Below are 10,000 nucleotides of genomic sequence, written 5' to 3'. Positions count from 1 at the left end.
ACAACCAATGCCTTCTGGGGAAACAATAAAAGGCATTTCATGAGAGACTCTAACTTTTCCTTTCCTCTGAGGTAAGAACAAGTGAAGCTCTGTGTGTGTGTTTGTGTGTGTGTGTGTGTGTGTGTGTGTGTGTGTGTGTGTGTGTGTGTGTGCGTGCCTGCGTGCGTGCGTGAATGCTTGCATGCTTGCGTGTGTGTGTATTTTTTCTGTGAGACTCTGCCAGCAGGTGAGGGTGTGAAAGAGCGCTGGTGGCTCTGTTATTGGAATTCTGCCAGATGCTTGCTGAGGGACAGGGACCTGAGCGTGTTTGTGTGTATGCGTGTGTAGGATACAAGTGTGTGCAGGTGGCTGGTGGGTGTGCTAGTTAAAGGGTCAGTTAACCCAAATCACCCCAAAATATGTTCTTTCACAAGTTGTGTCGAGCCATGCAGATTTTATTTCCCTAGGTTTGGGGATACCTGCTACTGAATTTTCTGCTGGTGCCTCAATACAATGGAGATGAATAGAATATATAGAATATCATATAATACTCAATGCATTGAAAAATGACATTTTAATAATTCTTCAGCAATTAGTTTTTTCATAGAAAATGCCCAATTACTCTGAAATCAGTAAGGTCTATGGTTTATCCAAAAAAAAAATGAAGATGTGTTTTCTGCAAATGGTTTTTTAATTCTTTGAGCAGCACAGACTAAATTCCATTCACTATCATTGTATTATTTGGATAGTTTCAGAACATTCCGAGGTATATTTCTCAAAGCCCATAAAACCACTGAGGGCACATGAGAAGAAATATGTATTTTCTTGCCATTGGAAGTTCCTTCTTTACCTTGGTAAGAGCAGGTGACAAAAACAGTGTGTTTTTGCCAAATGTATTATTTTCTTTTGGTTGAACTAAACCTTCAAAAGTACAGGGTGCCTATGAACAGATTTCACCAGTTCTCTCCTAACAAGGAGCACAATTTGAAAACCACAAATTACACTGCGGTATTCTTCCTTCCTATTGACTCTCTCCTGTCTCCCTCCTGGCACCCATCCACCTGTGAAGTTAAGATGGAGAAGTCAAGCGTCATTATGACATTTAAAGCTAGACACTTAATCTCCAACCTCATTCCTCTTCCCAACACTTCCTCACTTCTTCATTCTCCTTCCACCTTCGTCCAGATCTCTGCTAGGCCAAATTGCTCCCTGAGGTAATATTATGAAGCAAGGCATAGTGCTGAGTGATCAACAGATCCCGCCGCACAGTCCACTGACTTTGCACTGCAGTAGAAACTCCTCGCATCATCACACGTCTCACTAAGCATGAATCACCGGCCTGCTATCTAGCCCACACTATACTGCGCTGTGCTGTAATGTACTGTACACCCATCTGCTTCTTACTCTTCCTCATTGACCTTATTAGCAATGAAGGGAAGAGAGATAAAGACAGACAGAGAGATAAAGCTCGCAGGTGGACAAGGACCTAATGGGAATGTGGGGAGTGTGTAAAGACGTGAGCGCATGCCCTCTCTTTCACACACACAGGCAGTGTGGTATATGCTCGTCTAAAGGGTGTGTACTCTGTCATATCCTGTAATGGGTGTATATAAGCTGGTGTAATGGAGGTCGGGGAAAAGGCAGGGGCATAAATCTACCCTGAAGTCTCTGATTAGGGCTATGATACACACACACACACACACACACACACACAGTGCTTTAAGTTTAAGTGTTTCTGGCACCGAAGAGGAGCTGCCCGTGCAGAGGCCTGCCTCAACCCGCTACTCACTCTTTCTGCGTCTCTTACTCGCTCTACATGCTCAGACCCCTCCAGCTGAACCCCTGACCTGAGAGTGTGTTGGGAGAGACATTCCCACTACCCTGAGGGGACCGAGCGAGGGAGGGAGAGAGGGAGGGGCGCAGATCACAGAGATAAAGAATGTGTTTGGAGGAGAGGGAAATAAAAGGCCTCCGTTGCCTTTTAATTGGGATGGAGAAGAGAAGAAGGGAAATGGGACTCAACATGTTTCTGATGACTCTGGTGTATATGTGTGTGTCTGTGTGTGTGTTTGTCTAAGAGGCTGACATCTACCTTTGTACTGTAATGGATTAGCTCACAGCAAACGCTAGGTGCATGTGTTTATGTGTGTGTCTGGTGTGATTGATGAGTGGAGAGGCGCTGGGATGAGTCCTGTTTCGACACGTAAGCTTGTTCAGATGTTCCCGAAAATGTAGCCCTAATAATAATCAGAACTCAGCTCTCCCTCTGTTCCTTCCACTGCTCTGGGTGTGTTGAGTTCAAACAAGCCGTGCCAAATGCCCAGTGAGCTGGCTCACAGCGGCTGATTCTCAGGCTTTGTTGGAGGGATTGGCTCTGTCAGATTCCTCCTGGTCACAGCTCGTCAGAACCGTAAAGCCGGACCAGTTTCACTTTCTGTGAATGTGTGTGTTTGTGTGTGAGAGTTGTGTACAGTGTGGATTTATGTGTGCATCTGTGTTTACAGCAGCTTAGTGAGATAATAAGTCTTTATCATGTTATGCCTCATGTGGGAATATTTCCAGCAGTCCCAGAACGCCTGTTCTGTTTCCTCCGCCTTGCATCAGCTCGCAGGAACGCTGCTTATTAGGCAAAGAACTGAGGGAATACGGGTGGGAGGGAAAGTAGGGGGAGGAGGGAGAAGGAGGGAGAAGTGGGGTGTCGGGTAAGGAAGGAAATTTTCTGTACCAGTATCTACACTCCATCATCTATCTACTTCACTTTCATCTGACTCTTGAATTATCTGTCTTTGTCCTACTCTTTGCATGCTGTCTTTCTCCCTCTGGTTATGCCTGGTACCTAGTGGCAGATTCAACCCTGGAAAAACATTAAAGTTTTCACCCTGAAATAGAATCCACATAGGTTATTTCTATGATCTCTGATAGTTCAATCAATATTTGTGAGCAAGAAAAAAAGTCTTCCCGGAGACTGAGGAAGTGGAGCTCTAACCTGTTTTGTAATCAGGAAACAGAATTTGGAGGAGTCTCTGTTGACAATGAGTGGCTGTGTGGATTCATACAATATTTGGTCTAGCTGTTACACCCAAAGGGGCACAACACACGTGAAAAAAATGACCCTGGTTGCTGTCATTGTGTCCACAAAATGTCCTACTTAGTGTTGGTGTTACCGCTCCAGGATTTTTCTTTTAAAAAAAACTGCACAAAGAGTCTAAGCTGTTTTATTTCTATGCTTTGACAGGGACATGAACACTGACACACACAGACAGATAAAATAACAGTAAACACTTGCACACCCATGTTCTCACACTCTCACCCTGCACGCTCGCAAAAACTCTGCCACTAAATAAACCGTGACACTGGCCCCGAGGGAATCTGCTTTAACCCCAAACCCCAGAACAAAGCCAACTATCAGGTCTGGGCTCCTATGTCTCCATTAATCACTTCTTAGGTTCACGTGTGAGAGATGCAACAAGAAACACTGAGCAAAATGAGATGCAATTAAAAAAATAAAATGGCACAGTGAGGCACTTAGTGGCTTTGTGTGTACAAGGAAAAAAGTAAATATGGTTTGTGTTATTAACGTTCCAGCAGAGATACAGCAGCAGTGACTATTAGAGGTGTTCTTGTATTATTTTAGTTTCAGGACAGGATTTCCAATATAGCCCTGCACCTCTTTTATATCCTGCTACTAAAGCATCTTCTGCTTTATCTTTCCATGCCAGCACATATTCAAATATCTAACTCATGAGACTACCTTGTGTGTGTCAAGACATGTTGATTCTCAGAACAGCATCACCCTAAATGCAATTCAGTGACCGACAGTTCATGTTAAGTAAATCTGCACTGCTACAGTCACTGCAATTCAGCTGTTTCAAAATTATTTTTTGCCACACTTTTTTTTCTTCTTCAATCTTTCAATTTGCTAATTGAGAGACAAGTTTTTACTAGCTCATTTTGAAGACTTGAGATAGCGACATCTTCTTAGTGAATTGCTAAGATTTTTTTTTTTTTTTTTTTTTTTTTATTCAATCTCAAAACATTTGAAGTTTTGGATCTTTGTGTAAAAGATAAATGTATTCAAATAATTTGGTGATTTGGGCTTAAAACACACAGATGTACATAAAAAGTATATCTAACTAACTATAGCCCCACTCTGTAGATCTATATGTTTTTGATGTGTTTGGCAATCTTCTCTACTTTCCTGACTCTAGAGGAATGACGAAGGAGAGGAAGAGGGAAAGGAGGGATATCTGCGTGGCATTTCTGTGCTGACGTGTATTGACTTCAATAAAAGAGAATGAGGTCAGGGGAAAGCTGAAGAAATAACACACATGTATTATCATACAAGCAAGCACACACATAAAAACATACTGCACACATTCTTTTTCCATCACTTCCCGGTCCAAGTTTGGTTGTTTCCTCAGCAGCTGGCCGTTGCTACATGCTAGCCAGATTTGCAGCAGAATACCAGACCAGAGCACACAGGTTGTCTTCCACACAGAGCTAAAGCTAGCAGCTAACAGCACTGCTCCAGGCTACTCTGGCTGCCAGCCAGCGCTAACAGGTTGGCTAACAGTAAAGGGCTAATGCTAGATGTCTGCGGCTGCCCTGGCCCTGCTCCAGAGCTAACAGGTGAACTCCATTATTCCACAGACAGATAGTTAGTCAGATGTGGGCCAATATCTACTACCGGCTGGCCCGCTTGCTGGCTGGCTTAAAAGAGCATCATCAACCCAGAGAGAGAAGCTAGCAGCACTGGCCTATGGTCTGACCGCCAGTGTGCTGTTCAGCTGGCTAATGAAGAACCCAGTGCTGTTGTTGGGGAGTGGAGAGAAGAAGAGAGGGGCTCAGGGTGCAGAAAATCCCCATCTATATAAACATGGGGAATTCTTCTATACTTCTGCAGGTCTGTCTGCCATTATGGGGTTCACTTTGTCTGAGCATTTAAGTGAGTGTTTGTGTGCATGTAGCCTCTGCACGTGTGCATTTCTGTGTATTGGCTGTACAGTATGCAACCTGCCATATACGTTCTTTTCCCCTCCCCTCTGGCGTGTATGTCAGTGTGCGTGTCCATGTGTGAATTGTGTGTCTGCTTGCCCGCCTGCAGTTCTCTGAAGACAAAGTCCCTGTTTACAGAGCCCATAAAGATTAGCCTCCCTCGGTCAGGTGGGTTCTGGAGCCATAGGTAAACACACAGCACATTCCGCACCGATGAGATCGCTCTGTATGTGTGTATGACCGGGGCAAACATACACTCCTGCCTTCACCTCGACCTTCCTTTAGAGTGCAGTAAGTGATTTACCACCTTGCAGACTGCTGTCTGTTCGAAATACTGGATACAGACACAAAGATACACACACATACACTCACACCGCACACACAAATATTTGTAGAAGGAGCGGACTTCATGCACACCTCATTTATCTGAGCCTAAAATCACGGGTTGTACATTCCTAAAGAAGTAAAGCTTGTGCATCTGCATGTTCCCATGTGCCAGTTGGAAATCATCCTGTGATCATGAGGATGAAAAATCACCGCTTTCCCCTTCATCTCTCCCCTCTGTCCGGAGAGGTAATGAAGGCTGAGGTCAGGTTATGACAGTCCACACAGTTAATACTCAGATTGTATTTAACATGGTGGAACAGAGATGAAGAGGAGAGTTGGAGGAATGGAGGGCAAGACGGAGAGGAGCTTGGAAAAAAAGGCAACGTGCCTTTATTTGGATCTGAAACCAGCTAGAGCGCCGCGGAGCAATTATCAGCTCTGTCCTACGAGAGCTCTTTATTAGAATGACCTTCACTGTGAGGGGGAGGGAGGGATGAGTGTAAGAGAGAGAGATAGATAGATAGAGAGAGAGATAGAGAGAGAGAGAGAGAGAGAGAGAGAGAGAGAGAGAGAGAGAGAGAGAGAGATGGAAAGGTGTCAGTAGGGAAACCGATGACATTAAGGTGAAATAGTTCTTGTGTGTGTGTGTGTGTGTGTGTGTGTGTGTGTGTGGCCTGTCAATAATACATTAATGCAAACTCCTATTAATCATATAAAAAGTGGACTAGCATTCAATTCATATTAAGAGACCCTACCATTCTTACAAGAAATTGCTCCATTCCTGACACTGATATTTTCCACCTTTGCCAAATAAATGACTAACTTTAATTACAAGGGATAATTTCTATTCTATTACAAAAAGGAAATATATTTTCTAAAGAGGTAACTTTGTTTTAGTTGCCTTTGGGTGAGACATAAATTCATTTATGATCAAAATTCACATAACAAGGAAGATAAAGTGAATATATTTAGTATTACTTGTAAATGAGCAACAGTGACTTACAATAATAAAGTGTTACATTGGATTCTTTTTTTAAATGTGGCGGATAAAATATGAATAAATAAATAAATATCAAAGTGGACATATAATTTTATACATTGGCTTTCAAGTCGGGCACTTTGCATTTCCTAGTTAATTAATAGATTGGATCAGAGCGAGTTTAATCAAATATAATTGAATAAGTCCACAGTAAAAACAGGCCAGACTTTAAAGGAGACATGCAGAGAAAATGATAGCATGTCCACTTTTCAAATTAATTGAATTTTAGTACTTTTGAACTTGGTCCAAGCTGTTACAGAGGTAATTAATTCACATCCTATCCAAAAGTGCTAAAACGAGATGATATCCCTGAGCATTCACTATGAGTACGCACACACACACACACATACGCACATATTTTTTCTTACAAAAAAACTAACTAAAAATCAACACTGTTGCACAGCAATGATAGTCTGTAATTGTATTCCATGTAATTGTTAGTTTTCTGTTCTTATTGCTCTTTTCTCCTTACTTTTGTCTTACAGGCCACAACTAAAATATTAATAATTTCTCAGGCGGTTCTCATTGTATTAAAAAATGTCTCCTTTATAATTTATCAGAGAAAGAAAAATCTTTGTTATAGTGACAAGCATGCTAATTAATAGAAGTAGAAGGGACATTGAGGGAAGTCATACTAATTTGGAACATGCTAATATTAATAGAATAATTTATGGTACAATATAAATAAATTAATAGATCGTTTGAAAAAGGGATGCCTTCATTTCAATTTAGGAGAAAAGAGCAAAAAAAATCTCTTGGAAAAGGACATTAATAAAAGTGCTCTATCCCCAAAAAAGTAAAGGAAGAGACAAACTAAACATGCACTATTCACTTTTAAAATGCATCAATATTTCAGTCAGCTAATGAAAACTGGATGAGCAACTTGTATTCCTCCCTTGTTATTTTCATTTGCTGTTTAAGGACTTTTTGACTGGTAAATTTGTGCAGAATCTGCGAAAGGCAGAACGTTTAGTTGTTTTTTTTAATGAGATGCCTCTTACTCTTCCCATTGGCTTCATGTAAACTAACAGCTGTGTGCCAGGCAGTGGGTGAGAGGCAGTGAAATAGATGGAGGGGGAAAGTAACAAAGACCAAGAGTGAGGGAGAGAGAGAGAAGTGGACTGAGTCATTACCATCCTTATTACTCCTCATTAAAATACACCCATCACAAAGACATTCTGCGGTGTGTGTGTGTGTGTGTGTGTGTGAGTGAGTGCGCCTGCACACATACGCATGTGACCGAGCAAGTGCGCGTTTCTGGTGTTCCTGATGTGCACATGTGCGTCCATATGCAAAAGTGACAAAAAAAGAACAATATAATTGGAGAAATGTACGCAGTAATAATAGGTATTCAGAAAATGATAATTCATATTAAACAGGGTGCACAAAGTCAGCCTCATTTGCATGTTTTAGATTATATGCATTTCAAAAGTAATTTCCGCAGGGCATATGAATGACATTAATTCCCGGGCGGGTTCTGCTATAGACCTCAAACTATCAAACACTCAAACATTTAACAGATGAAAAAAAGAAGGAGCTGGTGCCTTGGCAAGGGGAGATTTCAAGGTTAAAGTATTTGAATGTGAATTTTTAAACTTCTGTCTTGGTTTGTTTAAAGTTGCTCCACAGCCAGACTAAGAGTTCCATTAATTTGGAAATTCAGCGAACCACAGATGGGGTTTTTTCTTACTCAGCTGTATGTGTGCATGTGTGTGTGAGCAAGAGAGAGAGTGTGTATGTATGTGTGTGTGTGTGTGTGTGTGTGTGTGTGTGTGTGTTTTCCTGTACCAGTCCGAGAAGGACACCTCTCCTCCTAATCCACCACCATTTCCTCAGCAATAAGCCTGAATTGGTCTGACTCACTTTGTGAGTCATGTGCTTGTGTCACTCCAGAACCAGACTAGCACAATCCAATAGAGAGAAAGAAAAGACAGAACTCCAATAGCTCAAATTAACTGACCCTGAGTAATGGAGGGGAAAGAAAAAGTGATAAAAAGGCTAAGAAAAAGGATGTGGCGAGGAGATGGGGACAGGGACAATAACAAGTGCCCGGAGAGGGAGACAGAGGGTTCCCTCTCCTTGTGTTTTCATGCCGATAGGAAGACCCCGGGGAAGAATACAGGCTGGATGAATGTGTAATTCCAGTGGAAAACTCTGGATGCCATGGACAACATTCTTCTCTTATTAGGGAATCTGGTCTGCAGCCACATTATAGCGCCTGACTCATTACTGTGTATGTGTGTCTATAAGACAGACACACACACACACACACACACACACACACAAACATACACACACACACACACACACACACACACACACACACACACACACACACATCAATATGTTCCCCACCTGTTATTCTCGCCAAGTTTTGGCCAACGCACAAACTCACAGCTAGAGAAGAGGGGAGGAAAGTAGTGAGAAGAAAGTGTATAGGAGGGGAACACTAAAGCACTCAGCACGTCTGTGTCTTGTTTGTGGTTTGTCTTCATCTGTAAACAGAGCTGCTGCTGTGAGTATGTTAGCCTGTCATTATCTCATTAAGAATTGATGGCTTCTGCACAGAGAGTTCAAAATGTTTTTGTTTGTGAGCGTTCAACGACTGATGTTGTACAAACACAACAACCACAAAACACACATCCTACAGTGCAGCTGACACACACATACACTGGTAGAGATAGACTGTTGTTGCTTCAACACACGTACACAGACGTATTTAACAGAATCCCTTAATGTCTGTTAATCTAAAAACACAGATTTAAGAAATACACTGATGGACAAAAGTGGCACATCTCCCTCTTCATCCCTGCCTCCCTCTCCTGTCAGTGTGTTCCCTGGCCACCTTTTTTTGTTGCTGGTGTTTAAGCATTCTCAGTGATGTGAAGCATTTGGTGTATGCAGACTTCAGAGAGTGAAGGGGGGGAGTGAGGAGGGTGGGAAAGCATATCTAGGGGCAATAAAAGTGGGCTAATTGGGGCCTGGGAAACATGTTTGTTTTCTCGCTTGTTCTTTTTCCCCCTTTCATTTTTTCCCCAGCCAGTCACAGCAGATCTGTTCATTGGAGAAGGACGAGCGGAGAAAGCAAAGAGGATTAGATTCTGTAAGACACAAATCAGTGGGCGCGCACATGCACATATAGTTGTGCAACTGCGCTAATGTGGACACAGATTTAACATACCATAAGGTAGCCGTGGGGTGTGTGTATTGAACAAGATCTGTCTGTCTTAACCAAATGACCAACAGGGTGCACTTTGGTCCACTCTGCCTTATCAATACACTTCTGCTTGGCCTATTCAGCAGCAAAGAGCTTTCCTATGGCTGCAGCTCAACACTGGATCAATGTTATGAGCAATGCAGACAAACTGCTGCTAAACAGACCGGCCCCTGCCTCGAAGGGCCGTCACAACACTGGCTCCCCCAGGTTTGGATCGTTCCACTAATGGAGGTCTCTGCCGGGGCCCCCAAGGGCCCCTAACCACCAAACAGGCCCCCAAGGATTCCCCCCTTCTCTCCTCAATCTCTGGCTGTCATCCCCCTATCCCTCAATCATTTATCCATCCACATGGTGGTATTGACCTCCACCTCTTTAATCAGCAGTGCTGACTTGTCCTCATGTGGGCATTTGCTTGTGTTCACAGCATACAGACTATGTTTCAA

General features: G+C 42.7%; 1 protein-coding gene across 3 annotated transcripts in view; it reads right to left on the bottom strand.

Moving 5' to 3' along the window:
• The window catches only part of foxp4 (forkhead box P4), a 92,799-nt gene that overhangs the window by 60,035 nt on the left and 22,764 nt on the right, over positions 1 to 10,000 (bottom strand). The window lies entirely within an intron of this gene.

Source organism: Sander lucioperca, chromosome 6, assembly GCF_008315115.2.
Source record: "Sander lucioperca isolate FBNREF2018 chromosome 6, SLUC_FBN_1.2, whole genome shotgun sequence".
NCBI classification, from domain to species: Eukaryota; Metazoa; Chordata; class Actinopteri; order Perciformes; family Percidae; genus Sander; species Sander lucioperca.
Note: the sequence above shows the minus strand (reverse complement) of the source record. Positions and strands in the feature narration are given on the sequence as shown.